The sequence below is a fragment of the Rhipicephalus sanguineus genome, chromosome 4 (genome assembly GCF_013339695.2).
Source record: "Rhipicephalus sanguineus isolate Rsan-2018 chromosome 4, BIME_Rsan_1.4, whole genome shotgun sequence".
Taxonomy (NCBI): Eukaryota; Metazoa; Arthropoda; class Arachnida; order Ixodida; family Ixodidae; genus Rhipicephalus; species Rhipicephalus sanguineus.
Window position 1 is genome coordinate 66870882 of NC_051179.1, and position 23680 is coordinate 66894561.

Consider the following 23680-nt stretch of genomic DNA (forward strand, 5'->3'; position numbering starts at 1 on the left):
AAAGAAAGGCAAGGAAGAGAGAAAAATAGAGGAGGCGAGAGAACGACTTTAGAAGGAAAGACATAGAAAGCAAGGGAAAGAGAGAAATAGACAGAGAGAGAGGGAAGCGAGTAAAATATAGTAAGACAGAGAAAGAAATAGACTGAAACAGAAAGAGATAGGAAATATAGTATAGAATTGCAAGGGGTGGGAAAGAGGTAGGGTAAAAGCAGAGCCAAGCCAGGACCAGCTAGGTGCCCACCAGCTCTCCTGTGACCCAGCCTTGCGTGACTTAGTGCAAGATGCGCTAATTTTTTAAATCATATCTTCATTTTGATGAAGCTCCTTTCTTGAAGATTTTTGCCTTTCTACACTTGTTTAAAAGCTCTTTAGATAGCCTCGTATTAAATTCATTACACGTCAGCTTTTCATAGGAGCTAGCAGAGCGTCTGCGCTCTGCAGATAAAATGGTTATTCGAGTATTCTGTAATATTGGAGATGTGAAAGAAAACATTACAAAAAATTCAAGAAATATTATTCAGTTAAAAAAAACACGGGGCTAAGACTCTACCTCCAGCAAATTTTAGTCTGCGAGGCAGTTTTTGGGATTTCTAAGCGTAAATGGCGGCTTATTTTTGAGCATTCAGCCCTTTACTTTCTTAACCTTTCTTTTGATTATAATTTCCAACTTTGTTCTTAATCCGAACTACTGATTCACAAATACACTATCGGTTCATAATATGTGTATCGGCAAGACCTTTCTCTTCCTGCACAGTTTTAGATAATGTATCATTGGTAATAGCAGCGATATCTGTCGAGTATAGTCGAGTACTTGTGTAGTGCTCGCATAAGATTATATGATGATTATAGTACATGATCAACAGCTGGAGTGCCTCAGCTTTAAAACATTTTGCAAGCCCGCTGTGGGAGTGTACTGGAACTTCATCTCTGCTAACTTAAATAAAGTTTTTTGTATTCTTAAGTCCTGCTCAAGGAAATATTGCGCTTATGAAACACAGTCGTCTCGTTCCTGTTGAAATGACAATTTTATTTAGTTACTCTGGCATAATCAGTAATATCATTAGGTTCGACGACTTGGATGGTCAGCAGGAAGATTGGTACAGTCTCCTTTCTGGCTTCCAGAATTTCCTCCTGGAAGCAATGTGCATTGACAGTGCTCTGGACAACCGTCGTTCTGTTTGTTTGAATCCTTATCGCACTGTTAGAGGCGGATAAATAAAATTGTATAAGTTAGCTGTTTTACAGTGAACAAGTCGATGCACAATAGCCATTCACTTTTGCGCGGAAGTAGTGTCCCATACGAACACACCGTTTACATAGCGAAAATGAAGTAGTGTAAATAAAAAGAAATTCTGAATAATAAGTAAATCTTTCTTCCGCCAGTGTTCTCCACGTGTTGGTTTACACAAAATTCGCGATCAAGTGGAGTCAATTATTTCATGTTCGGCGACTCTTCTTGCTTACAGTACTGCGTTCTCTTTTGAGGCCATTTTCTTTGTAGCTGTGCTTACAGAAAGTACTTGTAGTGGTATCAAGGTGCGAGGACGTGTGCTCTGACGGGGTGTAAATGTTTTCACAGTTAAAACGAAAGAAAACTGAACACCACCACTCAGTTTGGCGGTGGGGCGTTTGTGACCGGAGACCTCAAGCTCAACGGAGTGGTTTAAACATTAAGCTAATTGGACACATGTCCAAAGAACGAGGCAGAGAAAGAGAGAGAGAATTAAAAGCAAGTTTTGCCTGAGGTCTATTTATGTAAATAAGTTGACATGCACAAATAATTGCTTTATAGCAGCCAGCGCACCTAGTTTAGTGCTATTGGGCATGCCTTAAAGAAGAAAAAGTCAAACTACAACGAATGTATTTTGCAGATTTGCCGTTTTTTTCTGAACCGATTCTGCTGCGACGCGCTTTTTTTTTTCAAAGTTCGTCACGTGTGCTTCTAGTCTGACGTAACACAGCAGCGGCATTTCGTGCGCGCCTGGCGCGCTCACTTTCGGTATGTCCTGGGTTGGGGCCTTAAATTTAGATTAATAATATCTGAAATGACATTTGCCTTTTTGTGGAATTTTTAAAATGCGCATGTATTCCACAAATTGTGACGTCCTACAACCTTTTTCATACAAACAATTGCTCGAAGGTTAATAATTAACATGGTAATTGACGAGTTTTTGTTAATTACTTAGGTGCGGCAAAGTATTCCCGCCTCGTGCACGAAGACCAGCCTGACTGTCATAGCATTTTCATAACAAAGCTGTATTTTGAGCAAAGAAAAACACCCTGCATAAACTTAAGCAGGTAAAAAAGAGGTATTAAAGTAAAAGCTAGTTTATTCGACCCTCTTTAATTCGGATAATTTGACAATTAGCACATGTTTCCTGGTGCCGCCGAGCAGATACATTCTTTAATGGCGTCAAACACTCGTTAATGCGGTCCTATTTGGCATCAACATGGCCGCAACACGGAACGCGCCGAGCGCGAAGCGCCGCAAATGTGTGACACAAAAGGGCCAAAACGGTGTTCGCGGACAACCGAAATGAGGGGACGAGTCCGCATCGCTAAAGCCATCAGTGCGAACCGTACGCTGACGGCACCAAAGCCAGAACGTTTCATGCCTTTTTCCATTTACCACCGCGTGTGGCACCATGTTGGCCGCGGGCGTTCAAAAAGGCATGGCGTCCATCCACAATCGCATTGTTGCGACCAAGTCTGCTTCAGCGGCTGCGGCAAACTTGTTTCGTGTTAGTTTTCACTTGACGCATGTGAACTGCGTGAGCGCTAATCTATGATCGTGTGGAGAGCGACTGCGGTGTCGTCAGCAGCGGTTGCGGCAAGCAATAGCTTCGTTTTCGCCGCGTGTCTTGAGAACTGCTTATTCACCGTGAATGATTGTGCCAGGTTTCTACCGCAGCCGCTGCGGCACTAATGGCGAATTCCATTGGGAGAGCAGGAGCACTCAAAAGCACGCTGCAAGTGCTCTTTCAGAGCCGGCGTGTTTCAGTGGTCGAACACGAGTAGGGGCAGTACGCCGTGAGTCACGTCATTTTAAACGTCATATTCTTTGTATTTGTTTTAATTTTGGTTCGGCCGGCAAGCGCGGCGGCAATGGTAGCAACCATGTGTAGTTTCACACCCATGAGTTCGACCGTACTGGCGCCGTTTGTGCGGGCAGCGACCATGACGGCTACGAAGTCCACGCAGCTACATTTGCTGGATGCGCTGTTCCACACACGTACCATGTAACTGCGAATTCACGCTTATTTTAGATGCGAAGCAGCTTTTGCGCGGGGCTGTGTACGTCCATCTCTCACGCATCCGCTCCCCCACTGCGCATGCGCCAACTCTCCCCCTTTTCTCGCGTAGCGCGAGGAGGTGGAAGGAGGTGGGGTTGAGGAGGTTGCGTAAGCGCTGCCTCCTCTTCGTTTCTCCTCTCCCGTTTCACTGTCTCCGGCAGAGCTGTGCGCTCGTATATAATGCGGCGCTTGCTTGCTCCCGTTCAACTTTCCTTCGCAACAGCGCTGTTGATGCTCGCGAAGCTGTACGAAAGCGGCAACGCCGGCAAGCGTGGCACTCTCCCTCGCAACGGCGCTATGGACGCTCGCGAAGCTGAACGTAAACGGCAACGCCGGCAAGCGAATCTCGAAGCCGCGAGGCAACGCGAAGCCGAAGCGCAACGGAAACATCGAGCTGGGGGGGGGGGGGGGGGGTAACATAAGCGGTACACAAGATATACACGACTCCACACACAAATCAAACATACACGGAAACATACAAATGGAACAATGGAAACGCAAGTGAACACCCTGCGCTGTTTCGCATCCCCGCATGGTTCCCTTTAGTGGGACATGGTGTAATTTTTCTGCTGCACCACAGAGAATGCCGGTGCTTGGAATGTTTGTTCACATGGTATATTTCTCCCCACTCGGTCTCCCTCTCACCTGCTCTCCGGAAGCGTGCTGCATTCCAGTTGGCACATCGAGTGGCCCCAGTGCTGTGCCCACTACTCCTCAGAGTGCTACGCCCTTACTCCTGTTCTCTCAATGGAATTCGCTATATGTTGTTTCGCTTCTGCTCTGTGAGCGTAGGCCACGCACGTACTTTCAGGTTTGCGTGAACGCTGCCTATGATTGCGTCGTTAGCGGTCGCGATTTCGTCAGCAGCGGTTGCCGCACTCAGTAGCTTCGTTCTGACTTTCTCCAAAGCGCGCGCAATGTCACAAAACTCAAACATGGCATGAGCTGTTGAAGATAAAAAGCTTTCAGTCGCAGCCCGCATGCTAACATAAAGCTGCATTTTGACGGATTAACGGCCTAATGCTCGCCATTTTACCCATGAGAAAAGTGTCATCACGTGTGCGGGTGGCCCATGATGGCGGTGGTATGTAGTAAGAAAAGGGTGCATCGTAAAAGAAGTCGCAGAATAGACGCATATTGGCGCTTTTAGACTGCTCTTATGCAAAATGTTACTAGATTTACGTATTGATCAAGAAAATAAAAGTGTATTGATGTAATAGATAATTGTTTATCGCTTTGATAATACTTTCGATAATTTGGCAATCTGTTAATTCGGACATTTTTCCCTTCCCGTGAAGTCGGAATAAACTAGCTGCTACTGTGTATACTTCTCTGAATTTTAACAGTAATACATAAGTCTGGCTTTTTTAAAACCCTTCTAAACAAATTCTCTTATGCTGTAAGTTCGTATATCAAATTTGTACTTTTTATCTGCCAGGTCGATTAAAGAACAGTGATGTCGTTTCTCACTGAGAGTTCCGGATTTGGATACTTCGGTTAATTACAGAGTGCGAGCTTTGTAACTTTTTGAAAATCTTTTAGAAACTTGAAAATTATGTATTAAATTTATGTTATCTAACATCAGGAGAACTTACCTTCTTTTTTAAAACAAAACGAACTTCATTCAAACTGGGCCAGCAGTTCTCTCGTAAAGCGATTTTTACATTTTAGATACCTTTCAATGCCTACTTCAGAGCTGGCCCCAAAGTGAATGTATCCATAATAACACTTTACTATGCAGTTTTAACATAGCGTACGCGCTATAAACTTGCGGGCCCATGTAGCACGTCTGCATAACTCTACGAAGAGTATCGTGCTTTACCTAGGCGCGCTAGCTTTTAAATTGAGCCCTGCGGGCTTCTTGTGGTAAAAGAGGCTGGCTTAACAACAGGGAGGCGCCGAGGTCGCCCGCTCCGTTCTATCTTCGAAATTTTTTCTCATTCCTCGTCCTCTCACAGCAGCAAAAGATCTACGGCACATCTCACGCATTGTGGGAATCGATATTATTAGAAGCAGTCAGCGAGTACCCGCCCACGCTTTCATAAGAGTACCTACAACCTCAACCCCCCGGGGCGTAGCCAGAAATTTTTTCGGAGGGGGTTCAACCATAGTTTATGTATGTTCGTGCGTGCGCTTGTATGTGCGCGTGTATATATACGTAAGCAAAACTCAAAACTTTCGGGGGGGGGGGGTTAACCCCCCCTGGCTACGCCCCTGTCAACCCCCCTCCAACACATACATTCAGAAAGGTAATACAATATAAAATATTTTGTAGTTGAAAATGACATAATGAATGCAATGGAGGCGATCATTATAGGAAGAATTGATGTTGTGTGAAGCAATCATTAAGGTAGGCACAGATTATTCTGAAGATGTCTTACGGCTCCACTACAATTTGACATGACGAAAAATGGGTCTCTCGAAGCTTCAACAACTGTGGTCGTAAATCTGAAAAACAAGGATACTGTTAAACTGTTGTGCATTTTTCTCGCTTGTTGCAGTAAATTTTTTATATAGAAGGCACCAAATATTTCATTCCAACTGTCAGCTGTAGTGTTGACCTAATGTTCGTTAACGTTGCGTTATGTCCGCTATCCGTTCTTCCAACAATAATTAGTTACACGTATTCACTGCACTGCCTCAACGTCAGTCTCGTAGCTTTACCTTCGTAGGACCTTGTGGGAACGCTCTAAAGAACGCTGGTTACTAGAGGCACGTCAGAGGACCGGAGTCTTCGTCCATCCACTATGTAACGGACGACTGCGCTCGCACGTGACCTAATACATTAAGCCTACTTATAAACTTCCTGTTAGTTATCGAGTGAAGCGGACGTGCCACGTACGGTCGCGTCGCTCAGAGAACTACAGCCGAACCTCGTGATCAAAAAATGAATTATAACGAAATATGGAATGTAACGAACTTACTTAATTCCCATTGTTCTTCTCGCCGATACATGTGTTGCAAAGCCTCATTTAACAAAGTGCGTTGTCTTGTTTTTGAATATAACCTAAATTACTCTTGAATCCGGAAATATTTCCCCATAATTCCGCACCAATATACTGCGTCACTCTCCGAAAACGCTACTGAACGCTGGCCCTGCTAGATGTGGGCACCGCGTCTGCATTGTTGTAAGGACGATCTCGTGGGCCCCCATTCCGCCCATGCCAAGCCTGTGCGATGCGATTCACTGACCTATGCTTGGTGCAGTGGAGAAATCGGCGCGCTGCGTTGTGCGCGGCGTCGCGTGCTGGTTGCTCACAACGCACATATCTTGCACCTCTTGCTCTTCGGCAGCGTCGCCGTTTTGCCGGTTTCGCGGCAATGTTGACGAGCCAAAGGCAATAGGGTCTTTCATTTGACCATCAAATCGGAACAGAATGGATCTATATAGAATTTGCCGCACAGGATTCTAGGTAGCACAACTTCAGAGGCGAAAATTCTTTTAGTACTTTTACAGCAGAGCTGTTATGCTCGAGGTTGGGCGTGTGTCGCAGATGGAAAATTATGATCATCATGAACCGGCACGAGCCCCCTTTTTAATTGTCGTCTTCCGCTTCGCTGCCAGATCAGGTGCGCCCATTTCTCCAGCGTAGGATGCAATAACTGCGATGGCCAAGAGAACAAGTAGAGAGAGAGAAAAAAAGACAAAAAGAAGTTCTTGGACAAAAATATTTCTTGGCACGACCAAACATAGCCATGTATAATATAATATTGCAAGGGGCGGGAAAGGAATGGGAGAGGGTAAATGCCTAGCCATGCCACGACCACCTAGGGGCCCACCAGCTCTGCTGAGACCTAGCCTTGCGCGACTTAGTGGAAGCTACGTTAATATTTTTTTGTAACTTTATAACATACGTGACAGTATAGAGTTACTTCGCCGTTAACGTTGTCTTCTCTTTATGTTTATTGTCTTGCATTTTGTTTAGCGTATATTGCCGCAAATCGCTACGATAAATATATCGAACTGACTGCCATAACGTAATAAGTTTGACTCCCTCTAAAACTTCGTTAATACAAGGCGTAACTGTACTCCATTTAAACAATGACGTTGTCCATCCTCGTGACTCATGGGTCAACATCAAACAATACCAGTTCCTTATGGACTGATACGCGTTACGCTGATGCCCACAGAGCGTGGAACGTGCCGGAATATTTTTTAACCTCCATCTGCCCCTTCACTTATTGCGCGCTCGTCGTTGGCGCACGCCTTAAAAGCTGCCAGTTTATTTTTGTTCCGTTAACTTCACGCTTCTGGGGCTCCAAATTTGCTCCTACGAATGAAACAAACACCATAACTATGTACCCATGGAAATGGGTTCATACGAATACTTACATAAGTAGCAGAGAGATGGTAGCAAGGGTAATGGCTAAAGTTATTCGCGCAGACATACTGATGCTAGATGGGATATCTCTTCATCAAAGTCAAACACGAAAGTGGAAGGTGATTTCGAATATTTATATGCACTTTTTAATACTGACCGTATATTCTGCGCAGCTTTTCTGGAAGAACAATGCCGTGTCCAGCTAGCAATAGCAGCTGCTTGCATGATGTGGGGCTATCACTTTAAATAGAGCAGCAGAAGTGTACGGCTTAGAACATTTGTTTCTATGAACGGAATAAGCAAAATAGATATATGGAGTCATTTTGCGTAGGTAGTGTGGCGAGTCAATATCTAAGATCACATTTTACCTTTTACATGCGAGACCAGCTTGAGCTGACTAAATTTTATTACGTGTGTTTCGAAACGCACGCAAATTCATACAACGGCTGATATTGTCTAACTTATCCAAATACACTAGATTATGTGCTGTCACTATTCTTTGTAGCAATTTTTGTTCTTTTGAAATAGGCTGACACGAGAGTATGTACAGTACTCACGGATTCAAATAGGATAATTTAGAACTAACTAACGCACATACTTTTGTTTCCACCGTCTTCAATACGGGTCAGATCGGCGTAATTTTGATTCGAATACGTAGACCAGAGCCAACATTACATCTAGAGACCAGATTCGTTGCAACGTGACGTGGTTATCTCGAGCAATTGCGAATACCAGTAGTTATACTAAAACATTTTATGTCTCATTTGAATCCGTGAGTACTGTACACTGGCTGTACGTAGTTTCCATGACGCCACAGCTATTCATAGAAATCCATACTTATAGCCACGGTGGACTTTTGCGCTAAACGAATAAGTAAATTCTTGTACTTACCGCCCCAATTTCCTTCGTTCGCAGTAACTTTTTATTACAGCCAGCAGTACATCGAAACTTATTCTTCTTTACTGAGAATGCGCTTTTTAAAACCGTGCACTAATCCGATCATGCAACAGAAAGCGGTAGAACTACGCTTGCGGTTATACATTTTTATGTAACTCAACAATCAGCACTCGCCGTGGTAGCTTCATACGTAAGGCGTCGCGCTGCTAAACTCGACTGACGTTGCACGGCGGGCTTGTTGGTTATCCATAGCATCTGATGTATAGCGCATCCAGGACGGGACATAGCAAGAGACACACATAACACACACACACACACACACACAGCACTAACTTTCAACAATGCAGTTCATTCCAAAAATCAACAGTAAATATACCCTAACCCGGTGCGTGACAAGCCACGTGATCAAACAAGCAATCGTACATCTAATGCAGATCATCATGCCGCACTCAAGTATTCTATTTCTTTAGCTGGTAATGACACAGAGGGTTTACTAATGCACGCGCTGCCAAACTTGGCGATGAATTGTGCTTCGACGTTAAGCCTTGTCATTTCGTTGCTGCTCTTTCCAGTGATGCTCGTGTGATTAAAGAAGGGTTGGCATGTGCACTCCTTGCAGCGAATTGCGAGAAACCCCTCTGAATACGCCCTGGCAACATTATTCCTGTGCTCCTTGAGCCTCTAATTAACGCATCTACCGGTTTGTCCCACATAGCATGCGCCACACGTTAATGAGATCCGGTAGATGACTCCTGTGTTGCACGCAACAAGCCTGTTGCGGTGGTTCTTATCGCACAAACGTTTTTCCGCGCGCTCCGGTTTTGTCTTTTGGCAAATATTGCTTAGCTTGTTTGGCAATGTAAGCACGCGCGCTTCCGAGCGTACTGGCTCGGAAGCGCGTATGCTTACGTCTTTTGTGTGCGGCCTGTTTTGGATTTTTCGCGTAGGTCAGCAGCAGGCGTAACAGCATGCCGATGGATCCCCACGCTACGAGCAGGGATTTAACGTACGACACGGGAAATGGGTTTCGACCCTAATAGTGACACAGCACTAAGGTCTACAACTCGGGAACCGGCCGCTGCCTCTCACCGTGGGAAACAGATGCTATGTGTGGTACACTGCAAACGCAAACTAGCCTAATTGGGGGTTTTAAGGGCTGCAAGCCTTCTTAATACTACCTGCATGCAGGTAGCTGATGCGAGGGGTGCAGGTACTACCTACATCCCTTGTGGTGTAATGAGATGGGTGTAATGAGGTTCTGCGTCCTCAATCTTACTTCGTTAAAAAAATATGCGGAGAAAAGGTGGAAGAAAGGAGGTAAATTCATAATCTAACGTCATTCAACACGAACGAGACCAAAAGCTCCCATTTCACCTTTTCTGTCATGTTTTCTTTTTATTTGTTTCCGAAGCTCTCTACAATGCCTTTAGTGCTGGTCGGCATGCATTCATCTGTGCTGGGGGAAAAAGTGTGTTGTCATAAGAAAGCACAAATTTCTCAGAATGCTTAATCAATTCATGAACCCGCTAATCAATGATTTCTTCGTCTCGTCGACTGATATACATTGTCGTACGGAATGCTGCAGAGGGCAAAAAATGCGATTCTTTTTAAGCGGCCGCTGTGAACGGGAGGGAGAATAAATGCCCTTCGACCTTCGGGCGGCTGCGGCCCGCCTGCTCGTCAGCAAGAGCGAGGAAATCAGACACGTCGGAACATAAGTGAGATAGGAGAAAGCACCGCGACGCATGCGCGCGAGAAGGAGAAGAAAGCAAAAGAGGAAGAAAGAAACACGAGAAGAGAATTTTTTAAAGTTCCAAATTGCCAGTGGAGACTACGGTAGGCTGGCCCCACCAGCGTGCGGGATGCCGAAGCGAAGCCGTCATGGGATTACTTTGTCCTGGTGAACGCCGCTTCTGAACTACTCAGCTGTGTCGGCCGTGTGTGAGCGTTTTGTGCCTGCTCTCGCCGCTGGACGTGCAATGCGTGGTTTCACGACAGTGCAATATGCCTTACTGCGAGTGCGATATGGTGTGGCAATGACCCAGCAACTCAAGCGAGCGTGACAGCGTAGAGACAGTGTATTGTGGGAACACTCCACTGTGCCTCGCTGTAAACTATCTCGAACATTTCGTAGATCTTACAGCATTTGGGCAAATACTGGGATTGATTCAGAATGTTAGTCATGATGCTGCGTGCAACCTTTCCAGGAGGATGTGCATTTGAAAATTTCGCATTGTTCAAAATGACACTGAGTGGACGCAAACTCAATCCTAAAATGGACAGCTGGGCGAGTTGATGTGTATTCATAGCTAAAGAAAGCGCGGAAAAAAAATCCCACAACACCGAGAAAGTAGAATGAAAGGCACAGGACGATGCGCTACTAGGAACTGAAGTTTAATGCAAACCACAGAAATATGTACAGACACAGTACGAACAAATGCAAAGTAAACAATTGCGCAGTCGCAGAAAGAGTACAAACATGTATAAAAACGTCAAACATGTGTTAAACTTCAGTTCCTAGAACCGCGTCGTCCTGTACCCTTCATTTCTATGTGTGTTCTGGTTTTGTTTTTCCGCTTTTTTAACTACGAACTTAACTCTTGACTGCTTTACAGCCTATCCACGTGCATGGTAAAACTTTATTCAACCTCATGACATATTAAGTCCTAGGATCCAATGTGCCAAGTCACCAGCCACTATTTATAAGGAATTTATAATTTTAAGCATGCGATTGCCTGATTTCAAGTTGATTTTGCAGCCACAAGGGTGGTCTTAATTTTCAATGTGGTAATTATGCATAAGTCATGAAGTGAAGAATTAAAAATGAAGAATTTTCAGTTTCAGATGACACTGGCTGGCATGGGTATATTGTAAACGTAGATGTACTGATTACGCACAATAGAAATATTGTTACATTGCAGTCATGTGATAATGCCGACAACTTCCTAAGCACAATAGACCGATCTCACCAGACCATCTGCGCATGTGCGAGTTTCCGACAGTGGCACTGCCGCCATCTTAGTTGTAGTTCTCGGAGCGCTGCTGGTGCGGCTGCTTGCTGCGTGTTTCAGGTATATTGGCGTTTTGCACCAATCCTCGACACGCAAGACGATTGAACGCGGTGGAAAACTGCGCCCGCACCTCGAACGTTTTTTTTTTAACACGAAAGTGTTTTATGCCGGGGTCCACCAAGACTTCAGTGACGTATTTCCGTCACGGAAATGACATAGAAAAAATTTACATGATCAAATGTCGAAGAAAAAAAGTTCCGTCAACGGGCATCGAACCCACGACCGCTCGGTCCGCAACGACAGATGCCGGGCACGCTATCCACTGCGCCACAGCCACGGCCTCCAGATGCTTTACAAACACGCCTTTTATATCTACCACTATCCCGGTCGGCGGGGTGGATTTACCCTCTGGGAGCTGTAATGTAATTCGTCATTACGGTGGCCTCCGCGGTTAGCACCCGCAACGCGTTACACGTCCGTCCCATTCGGCGCGATTTCAATAAAAGTTAAATTTTGTCAATACACACCGCGAGGTGACGATCTTAGACCAAGCGTCGTAAAAGCGTCGGCCTCGCTCATAGCATAACGCTAATCCAAACCAAAAATAGCTCTGCGACGCGCACCTGCCTCACCTGGCGTTAACACCGCGTTCACCGCTGACGCGCTCGCCCCGAGAAAAATCGCGGCCGGGCTACCGGAGCGGCAGGACGCGCTTTGCGTTTCCCTCTAGTCCGGCCGGGGTGTTCAATCACATTTTAACATGCCGCGGGATGGCGACCAAGTTCAGCGTCCAATATGCGACGCTCTTCTGGCTATCACACCTCGTTCTCTGATTACGCTTTCACCGTTAACTACTACAGCTACCACAAGGGTTTGTTTAATCATTTAACATGGACGTTAGTCGTCGGGATGGAGATGTACCACCAATCATCGAAGTGGGTGCATCCACGTTGAACGGTGCTATAATAATAATAATAATAATAATAATAATAATAATAATAATAATAATAATAATAATAATAATAATAATAATAATAATAATAATAATAATAATAATAATAACAATAATAACATCTGGGGTTTAACGTCCTAAATCCACGATGTGATTATGAGGGACGCCGTAGTGGAGGGCTCCGGAAATTGCGACCACCTGGGGTTCATTAACGTGCACATAAAGCTAAGTACACGGTAAACGGTGCTATAGCTGCCAGACATCAATATGCATTGTACAAACTCTCTTATATCAATGTACAGAAAATATTCAGTTACTTCTGTAAGGGCGCGCTTTACTTTCGTGTTATTGCGATTCCTATGAAGGAGGGATCAACCATTTTTTTTTATTATTTCAGGTTAACTGCATCCTAGCGCTAAAAGAAAAAAAGAACAGTTGATAGTGCTTACGTGTGACGAGGTGGTCTCGTCGGATTGATGAGCTTGCCTCGTTTTGGTGAATAAATATTAGTAATAAAAAAAGACAAATCACGTTCCCGTCGTCATGAGAGCAAATATCTTCTCCAGTGAACGCAAGCGACACAAGCTACAGTATCCGGAAAATAACTTGCCCAAACTGCGCAGAGCTCTCCGCTATACGACAACAGGAGAAAAAAAAAGCCGAAGGGGACCAAAAAAACAAGCTTATTGCGCTTTTTTTTTGTCGAAGCGACACTTTCTATGTAGACTGTGTTGTCAACGCAGGACTTCGATCACAGTAATAAGTTAAACGTGAATGAAGATAAAACGGTCGCCGTGAAGCAGGTTAGAGGCGCGTCCGCTGAACAGTGACTGGCCGCTCATGCCGTTTGGCAAAGGTTAACATCACGAAAATCTCGTGAATGGCATAATATTTCCTGCTGTACAAGGGATGGATGAGTCAGTAAGAGATTTTGGCGGCACACGCAATGCGGCGGATAAGCAGTAGCTAGCTCCGGCTGGCGGCGGCGGCCTCAGCCGGTGGCTCGGCGCCGGTATCGTCGCTAGGCCTACCGCTTCGAAACGGCATTGTACGGTTAATAGCATACGCTCATAAAGAAGTCCAGCTTTGCTACCGCTGTTGCCCGCTTTACGATGCGTTCACAATAATATCGCATATTGAAAGGAACAGGGAAATCCCGGCGGCGGAGTTGGCTGCGATACCGGCACGGCCGAGTTTTCGCCGTGCGCTCCACGGCGCGAGCTGTACACAGCATGCAGTTATAATCTTGGCTTGGATTACAGGTCTCGTTCATGCTAGACGCTTGACAGTCGTCATCGCATTTGGTGAGAGGTCGGTTTAGGTCTTCCTATATATTAAAGCGATATCTGTTGAGCCCGGAAAGGACGTTGTATCCAACCTGTCGCCGCTGGCGGCGATCGGCCCGGCAAGGGGATCCAGCTCGCGTTATATAAACGTTTGCCGTCGCTGATCGGTCCATCGTTCGCGCAGCAAGGTTGTTATGACGCAATAGGGCACTGCTAAACCACGATGCATCATGCACAGGGAGTTCACAAACACGTTGAACAAGAAAGTGCGCGGTAGTTGCCTCTCTGTACGACTTCGTTGACTGTCGCACACATTCCTGTCGGAGCTTGAAATCCTTTGAGAACACGTAAAATCCGAGTCATTTTGCTTCAGGCTCCTGTTGTAGCATCCCAACACACAGCACGTCAACCCAACCATCGCAATTCCTCCAAATAAGGCCGCTAAAGCTCGTTAATGCAGCTCGCCAATGCACCAGCTGTAGGCAGCTGAACGTACCGAGTACTACATGTACCGGCATGCACTGCGGCAGCGGTGGCGTAGTGAAACTCGCGGTGAGATCGGTCTATTCCAGAAATTTACGTTAGTTTTCAGATATCTGTGAACAAATATGTGCAGCAGTATATGAATGCAGCGGCGTCGTTTTGTGGGCATTGCTGAATGCTTTTATAAATAGTGTTGGATCTGCAAGCAATTTTAGGCTTTTCTGCAGGAAACAAGTGTATGATCGTGTGCGACATGTTTTGATGCCATAGTGCAAACTAACGCAATAAAAGAGAAACTACAGCCTGCCTATCTTCATGGTCGCATATTTCTCAAAAGTAAAGCTAGCCGTATTGTACTAATTTAGTTGCCTTCATGTGTAGACTGACGCCAAGTTTCTTGTGCATCCCGTATCTTTGGATTATGCTTAGATACTGGCACTGTGAAGTGTACATGTCAGTAGGCGTTATGAGGAAGTTGGAAATATGGAAATACGCATATGCTTACACTGACATGAAAACTGCTACTGTTTTGATTCCAATAAAATAGCGCAAACAGTGTTTGTTGTATCAAGTGAAGCATGACTATTTGTCGTGCATACAAATGGAAGAAATGAACTTCTGCATGCAATACAAATTTGTTAAACACTGCTCGCTCAATGTAACGGCTTGTGTTTTATTACCGAACAGATGATTTACACATTAGAACACATTGTGGAAGATAAATAGGTGCCAGGCAGTTATAAAACAAGTCATCACTCTGTTCTAACGTAGATAGGATGATATTTCTTCAATCGTAGCATAATTGATGGTGCCTTTTTCATAAGTGAACTTCAACATGGTGTGCCGGTGGACGATGGATTACACATACGACCCAGTTTTTCCAGTTTTGCCTATTTGCTGCAGTCATCGTGTTTCTTGGTTATGTGTGTAAAATTCTGAGTAGCGAACAATCCAACCTGTATACTGCTGTGAATATAGTATACTAGCAATTTAAACGAACCATTATTTTCTGGAGAACAGCTGTTTCATCGGGGAAGATTGTAATATATACTCTTTTTTTAAAATTCTTACTGCGTCATCTTTGCAAGAGGAGTGCCAAGTAAACATGGACGTTCTCAAGGGGGAAGCACAAGTATATTAACTTTTTTATTTTGCCGGAGACATGCCACGGGTCAATTTCTCGTTGTTCTTGACCAACGTTGCTAGATTAGCTTGACATGTCGGCCCGCCTTTGGCATTCGTTTTAAGGCTGTGACGTGATGCTTAACAATAAGAGGTAATTAGTAATATTGTAGGTAGTCTCCGAGTATGAAAGCAACTAAATACTGAACATCAGTTATGGAGAGCCAGTGTATGCCACGCTAAAGCGCAAATTGTAAATAAGTGCTAATTGCAGAAAGAGATCATCATTCAGCTGCTCCGAAGGCGCTGCTGCCCCTGCGTGCAGCTCGAGACATTACGCGTGATTTAAATACACTTAATGTAGGCGCATTACAATGTAACTTGATTCATGGCTGCGCTAAAAACACGGACAACAGAAGAGACGTACACAGGACGTGTGCAAACTACCAACTTTATTACTGAACGCCAAAGTAAACCTATATATGCACGAATCTCATCACGTGCTCTCTTTTACGCCCCTTCGTGACTGATTAGCAACACACCCCCTGGGGCTATCTTTCTCTGAAGCATGGTTATGATATGGTCAAACAATTAAGAAACAAATAATTGAGAGAACCACAAGGCCGATAAAACTAAAAATTGGAAGTAAAAGACACGGTTTTTTTGTCTAAATCAAGGAACAAGTTGCAAAGGGAAGTTGTTGAGGCCTATTTTATTAACAAGAAATCTGACCATTGCGTAAGCATGCTTTCTTTGACATTGCTCCAAAAAGAGCTGCAATTTTTTGCCGGCTTTGTCTGAATGACACATAGTGTCCTGGTTTTTTACTTCCAATTTTTAGTTTTATCGGCCTTGTGGTTCTGTCAATTCTTTGTTTGTTAATTGTTTGACCATATCATGACCATGCTTCAGAGAAAGATAGCCCCAGGGGGGTGTGTTGCTAATCAGTCACGAAGGGGCGTAAAAGAGAGCACGTGATGAGATTCGTGCATATATAGGTTTACTTTGGCGTTCAGTAATAAAGTTGGTAGTTTGCGCCCGTCCTGTGTACGTCTCTTCTGTTGTCCGTGTTTTTAGCGCAGCCATGAATCAAGTTACAAGTTTACACCAACTGGCCCAAATGAAAGCATTACTGCATTACAATGGCCTTGTAACTCTGGTGTCTGCGTGTGCAACTTTGATATGCTATGGGAGCGGAAGCCGCGAGCGCACCGATGGTGGAAGAGAACGATAGACACGGGCACGCTCGCCGCTCGCGCTCAGTGGCCGTTGACAGTGAGTCGGGGCCGAGTCTTGGAATAATAAGGACGTGTGTCTTAGTGTTTCATCCTCGTCTCTGAGGGGTTCTGGGTGGCGGCTGGCCCAGACCCCTACAATCCAAACACAGGTGGTCTTAGAACAGCTCTGAACACGCCGCTGCCACTGGACGCGTGCAGCTCGCGGCAGAAATTACGAAACATTCCCCGTACCATACGCCCACGGAATGCACATACGTCCCGCCAACGGACGATACCTTTGTCACGCTGGTATCCACGAATTTCGGGCGAGCGAAGCATTGTCGATATGTGTAGATGCACTCAAGAGGGAATGCGTTTATAGTTTTTATAACGGCACGACGCGACGAACCGAAGCATTCGGAGCCGTAGGTGTGCACTTCGGCCTGCATGACGCCCCACAAATTATGTAGTGGCCTTACGTAAGCGTAAACACAGGCCGATGGTTGTTCTTTGAAGACTCCTGGAAGCAAATGTACTCTCAGTGAGTTGACAGTGGAATTGAGGTTGTATTATTTCGACCTTACTGCTGAATCCATCTTCGGGTTAACTTCGACGTGAAGTGTATTATCCAAAGGTTAAATGATTGTGTGGATTCTCTGTCAAAAGAATAACAGTGTTAAAACCTTCAGCTATAATCTAACCCTCATGGTTCACGAGGGACCGCTCTCCGGCCTGTTAATCAGAAACCTGCTTGCAGGTTCATCTGTGCACGCACTGATGGAGGCAGCACGAGATCCATGGCGTTAGAACTCAACGCCAAAGAACGGTTTTGTAAGATTTGAGGCCAGTTATGTCATTCAATACTAATCGAAACAAGCGAGGCACAAGAGCTGCGATACCAAAAAGGCAGTGTGGCCAAATTTTGGTTACACTCGAAAGCGCGCCGGCGTGCTGAGTTCAGCAAACGGCAGTCGGCCTCTACCGGAAGTGAGTCATCTTTTTGAAAACTCGCAACAATTTTTTTTTACATAAGCCTGTGTTTTTAACTGCAACAACTATTATACACAGTGTCAATGGGAACAAGCGCATATGATCAAAGCACCGCTGTTGATTTATGTCGGCGATGTCTCTTGTGACGCGGAGAAACAGAAACGTGACATCAGTTGACAGGCGCTCGCCCACCGACGAGAGTGAGAACCGGCCTCTGTTTGAAAGAAGGTAATGACGAACCACAGTATTGACGAATTACTTTACTTTACCGCTCTCAGAGAGCAACACCACCCCGCCGACCGGGAGAGTGGTAGATATAAAAGGCGCGTTTGTAAAACCTCTAGAGTCTGTGACCGTGGCGCAGTGGGTAGCGTGCCCGGCATCTGGTGCTGCGGACCGAGCGGTCTTAGGATCGATGACCGTTGACGGAACTTCTTTTCTTTGCCATCTGATCGTGTAATTTTTTTCGACGTCATTTCCTTGATGTAAATACGTCACTGATGTCTTGGTGGACCTCGACATAAACCACTTTCGTGTTAAAAAGATGTACTAAGAAGCACAGGCACAAGTTTGTTGAATGTCGTCAAGGTGTTGTGTGCAAGATTCCACTTTCTTGCGGGCGTTATTATGTCTTTCAAACAGGGTGGTGTGCTAATGACCTCAAGCGCAAGCATTCAAACAAGGTTCAGAAACAGGCTACAGACAGTCAGTTATCTCTTCATTGTAACAGTTGCGGTTGTCATCTATTTTTTAAAGATACCACTTTCGTGTCAAAATACCATGACGAGCGCGCGCGTCTCATTTGAGAAGCTTATTACATGCACGTATCTCTATTTTTATTTATTGTCTCTTTTTGCGCTAATTTTCTTGCCTTTCTTCTGGTTTTCATTTTTTTAGATTTTTCTTTTATTTATTGCCTATACCGGTGGCGCGGCATGTGGGATAATGAAAGAAGAGCGTCGCGAGGCTCAAAGCGCCCCGCCACGGTGGTCTAGTGGTTATGGCGCTCGACTGCTGACCCGAAGGTCGCGGGATCGAATCCCGGCCGCGGCGGCTGCATTTTCGATGGAGGCGAAAATGTTTGAGGCCCGTGTACTTAGATTTAGGTGCACGTTAAAGAACCCCAGGTGGTCGAAATTTCCGGAGCCCTCCACTACGGCGTCTCTCATAATCATATCATGGTTTTGGGACGTTAAACCCCAGATATTATTATTAGCGAGGCTCAAAGCGAGACGATCTTTCGTTAGATATCTTTCACTGCTATCCCTCGCTCGGTAACGGCGACGGACAAGGGAAGAACGTGCAGAAATACTATGTGTTTCTCTATGCGAAGACGCTCAACCCAGGCACGGCCGCCTAAGAGCTGCGCTCAAAAGCAGCCGCTGGCGCAAGCGTTTCCCCGCGATAACATCTGTGCCACTAAACGCGATACCAAGGGATGCTATGACAAGCTCTACGCCGCATCGATGCGTGAGTGTGCCATAAGCAGGCGACAGCAGGTAAAAGAAGACTGCCGAGAAAAAGGCAAACGTTCGTTTTCTTGCGGCATGGTTGAGGCATCCACCGAGAACCGAAGCCAGGCTGGCAATCAGAAGGCTATACGCACGGAGCCGATGACGCTATCGCGTTGTACTCCTGAAGGAGGCTGCGGACGTATTTCTCACACAGGGTTACTAATGAATTAACGTTTGGAGTGAACGTTGTAGAGTTTCGGTGGTTATCTTGCAAGCATTTTAGTTTCTCAAGAGTTAAAATCTGGGGGGGAAACGTGGAGGACTCTTCAGCTTCGCATTGTAGAGTAGAACGCGTTAGTGTAATCCGGCCCTATGCGCATCGCCTTTTCATTGCTAGCCTGCCTTCGGTTCTCGGTGGATGCCTCAACCGTGCCGTAAGGAAACGAACGACTGTGTGCGTATCATTGGCCGTTTCAAACTATCCTGGAGTGCCTACTGCATGTACAATTGTTAATGACCCACTAGGCTATAATTCTTCCTTTTGCAAATCAGCGAAGGACCCACTACGCATCCGTAAGTCAACACGCGAACCTACGCTGCTGCTCAATTTTTTTATGCTCTTGCTGCTGATGATGATTAAATATCTCTGAGCCCTTTGTAATGGCTCAACCTTTAAAACAACCATTCGTTACACAATAAACATGTTTTGACACCTGGCGCGATTCTACGCTTCTCCCACGCAATATTACATGCGTTAAGGAGACTCCTCCCACTAAATGACGTTCATATAGCGTTTTTTTAGCAATTTCAAGAAATGGCGTAGCTCTGTGGCAGAACACCTGGTTGCCACGCAGGTGGCCTGCATTCTATTCTCACTTAAACCGACTATTTTTATCGTCTATTTTATCTGCATCTTACTGAATCATTCGCTCGCGGACAAACGCTGATTTTTCGGTCACAACCAATGACGCCGACACCGACACCGGATTTCCTGCGAAACGAGCTCTTGAACGCTATCGCGTTAAAATGCTAAGGTAAAGATGACATGACATTGCTACCGAGGATCACCCAGGGATTGAAGTTCTGCGGTTAATCATCTTCATTCCCAAAGTGTCCGTAGGCATGTGATTTAAAGCGCTACAAGTTAATTATCCGCCATTATTCATCCGGTGAATGTGTATAACAAGCCATTCAACGTGGGTTGTAGTGTGTCATTAAGCCGTCATGAAGCTTTTAATGACCAATATAGCCGATGAATAGGGCAAAAAATGATATAAAAACTTCAAGCTTTCTCAAAATGATCATATGTGGAAAATCCTTTGTTGTGCGTAGTCCGCTCAGAAGTACCGAGAATAACGAGCTGGCCCTGAAGAAGGAAAGTACTCGTTAGTTTAAAGTTAGGACTTTATGAGATCACACCAAATTCTACATTCACAGTCCATACGATGAAGAAATAAAATAGCCACGTGTAGTACAATGGTCATGCTCAATGCAATAGCCACGTGCGGTGTTATAAGGCAGAACATTGACATAGCAAACTACTGCTGTGCCACTTCTTAAGGCTTTGTTTCCGAGAGCTCTCTTCTATTTTTACACAGTGAGAATACCGACCATTGGAATAACAATGTAGCACTGCTTTGTTGTGTGCTGTACGTTTTATTGCGTGCATCAATTCTCCATGTTGAGCCCAAGAACACAATTTTAGGAACATATATTTGCACTTTATGCTATAGGCGCTGCATAGCCAGAGCTACAATCATGTCATGTACATATGCATGAAGTTGACACAAAATCAACCTATTATAATGACGCAGAACCAGGGTAAAGCGCTTTGACGTCGTTTTTGGTGCAGCACGCACACATGCTGCTAGTTCTTTCTTTTTTAGCCCGGCCATTCGCACATAGATAGCGCTTCGTATTGCTGCATTAAATGGTCTTGTTATCCACGAAAAAGAACTTGTTCAGATTACGCGTTTGCTTAGTGTCTATTAAACGTTTTTCTTTTTTTCAATGCTTCAACATTTCTCTCCAAGGAAATAATAAATACTTCAGCTACAACACTTAGAACGTCCTGTTGCAATGCATGCCGGCATGTCGTACTGCTACGACGAATGTCGTCATCGGTGTTATCGTGTAATAGTATTCAGAACGCCCAGTTATTAAGGCTTTGACTCGTGTTCTAGATTGGATAACATAAACATTATTGAACTGGGATACGACACAACATCTTTTCAGGAATTGATTGAAGTAGATAGCATTTTACTGTGAGGCATCAGTAGTCGGTCAGCTTCTTATGCACCGTTTCGGAAGCATGTCAGGAAATACGTTTACCAAAAAGTAGGGCGCATTCGTGGTGCATATTTCGTGCTGGTCGTCCCTGGAGTTTTCTGTTCACTTTGCATGCGAATTTTTTGTATGTATAGACGTGACATCATAGCAGGTGTTAGTGTAACGGGCGTCGGCAATCGGCCTTGATTTGCAATAACATTGTTCTTACGATGAAAGCAGCGCCTGCTGCCAGAACGAGCTGCGATAGCGAAAATAGACGCCTTATTCCGAGAAAAATAATGACCTATGCTCGTTTTTCTCTGACCGAGCATTTCCTGAACATCGGCACTTGCTTCGGTGAAATTGCCAATGTAACGATGCTACGCGGTTAAGAATGACAGCTCCCCTTTCAACGCCGCCGTGTATTCCGATAAAGGCAGGAAAAAGAAAGAGTAGACATGAAAACTTAAAGTTCATAATTATCATCATCGTGATCTCGATGTCCCCTGGGGGACGAAGGCCTCTCCCAGTGATCTCCATTTTACCATGTCATGCGCTAGCTGATTTCATTTCATGCCCGCATACATGCTTTGGTATTCCACGTAACCCTCTGCCATGTCGATTGCGTTGCCCTTCCTTCGGTATCCATTTTGTTGCTACAAATCTCAACCTATACCTTTCATACGCATTACGTGACATGCCCAGACACACGCTTAACTGAGGAGCTGTTTAAGCCGACCGTTAGTCCGCGCAGAGAGAACAGAAATTATCATCATCATGAACCACACGCGCTCTCTTCATCCACTTCATCATCATCGTCAGCTTCATCTTCTGCTTCGCCCGCAGAACACGTGCACAGAGTTCTCCGGTGTTGGATGCAATAAACCTGATGGGCAACAGAACGAGTACAGAGAGTGAGAGGAGGAAAGAAAGAGCGAAAGGTAGTGAAGGAAAAATAAATCAATATGGAGAAAGAGCGAAACTGTTGGCGAAAAAAATTGCTTGGTCAGCTGCTATTCGAACCAGCGCCCCGTGGACCGAAGGCGTGCATATTAACCACTCGACTATCCGGGCATGCTAGCAGAGCTTTGCATAGCCTTCTGTATCGTAGTACTGCAAGGGGATGCAAAAGGGAAGTGAGCGTGAGGAGTGCATATTTGAGTGTGAGGAGGTGGGAAAGAGGAGGGTAGAAGGAGTGCAGAGAGAGAGAGGGAGAATGAAATAGAGAAAACAAGATAGCTAGATATAAAGGGAAAACAGAGAGAAAAAGATAAGAGGCGAGAGAACGACCACAGAGAGAGAGAAAGAAAAAAGACATAGAAAGACAGAAATGAGAAAGAGAGAAACAGATAGAAGGCGAGAGAACGACTACGGAAACATAGAGTGATAGACGAAAGATATAGAAAGAAAGAGAAAGAAAAATAGGCCGAAAGCGACTGAAGAAAGGGAGAACAAGATGGGAAAAGAGAGAAAGAAATACAGAAAGAAGTAGAGAAAGAAACAGATAAAAAGAGATAAAAACAAAGATAGAAAAAAAGACAGAGCACGCATAGCCACGTATAGTATATAGAATAGCAAGGGGTGGGAAAGAGAGGTGAGAGGGTAAAGACCAAAGCTTTACCCTCTCACTTTCGCGTGTAAAATGTGTTTGTCTCGTATTGGAATAGCCCTGGTAGCACAGAATAAACAATTTTCCGAGGTAGGTAACCTTCGCTGCTAGTTCAAATAGAAAGTTTATAAGGTGTCACCATTCTAACAGGTTTACTGGAGATGAACAGCACGACTGCGGGATAGCCATTTCAAAACTCTTTATACTTGCATTAAACGAATGCCAAACGCATTATTGATACTCTACTGCGCCCCCCCCCCCCCCCCACGCGCCGCTCAGACACAAACACGTATACACGCAAGCAGCTGTCGTTGCGGGAGGACACGCGAGACTGTGGAAAGGGCCAGTACAGGTACGGCAATGGATTGTTGCATAAGTAAGAGGCATAACTTAGAAGATGCCAGCAAGGATGAACATTCAAAAGATATCGAGTGCTATAGATTCAACTGAGACACTATGAGGCAGGTTTCCTGCAGAAAATACTTGTAAACCTGAATGCTCTTCGAGACCAGGACACCAAACAAGAACGGAGGCGCGGGCGGAATGATGGCTACGGAAAATATTCTTGCAGCCTTAAGACCAGCATCTGTAAGGTCTGTCAGATAGACACAGCTACGCTTAAACACATGCTTTGGGAATGCGAGGCTAAAGCCAAACGTATATTAATCCCGATGCTCTCTCGGCGAGGTGGGAAGCCGCTCTGCACAGCTCCAAGCTCGCCAACCAAATCTGGGCAGTCCAGCAGGCCCGTGAAGCGGCGGAGAGGCAATAATGTC

At 45.1% G+C, this 23680-nt stretch overlaps 1 long non-coding RNA gene across 1 annotated transcript; it reads right to left on the reverse strand.

Annotated features, from left to right (window-relative positions):
• Nucleotides 1-1006: 1006 nt before the first annotated feature.
• On the reverse strand, nucleotides 1007-7750 carry LOC119390168 (uncharacterized). Its single transcript, XR_005183239.2, has 3 exons — nucleotides 7627-7750; nucleotides 5675-5741; nucleotides 1007-1198 (listed from the first exon to the last, which is right to left on the reverse strand). It is a non-coding gene; the product is annotated as an uncharacterized LOC119390168 (long non-coding RNA).
• Nucleotides 7751-23680: the final 15930 nt, after the last annotated feature.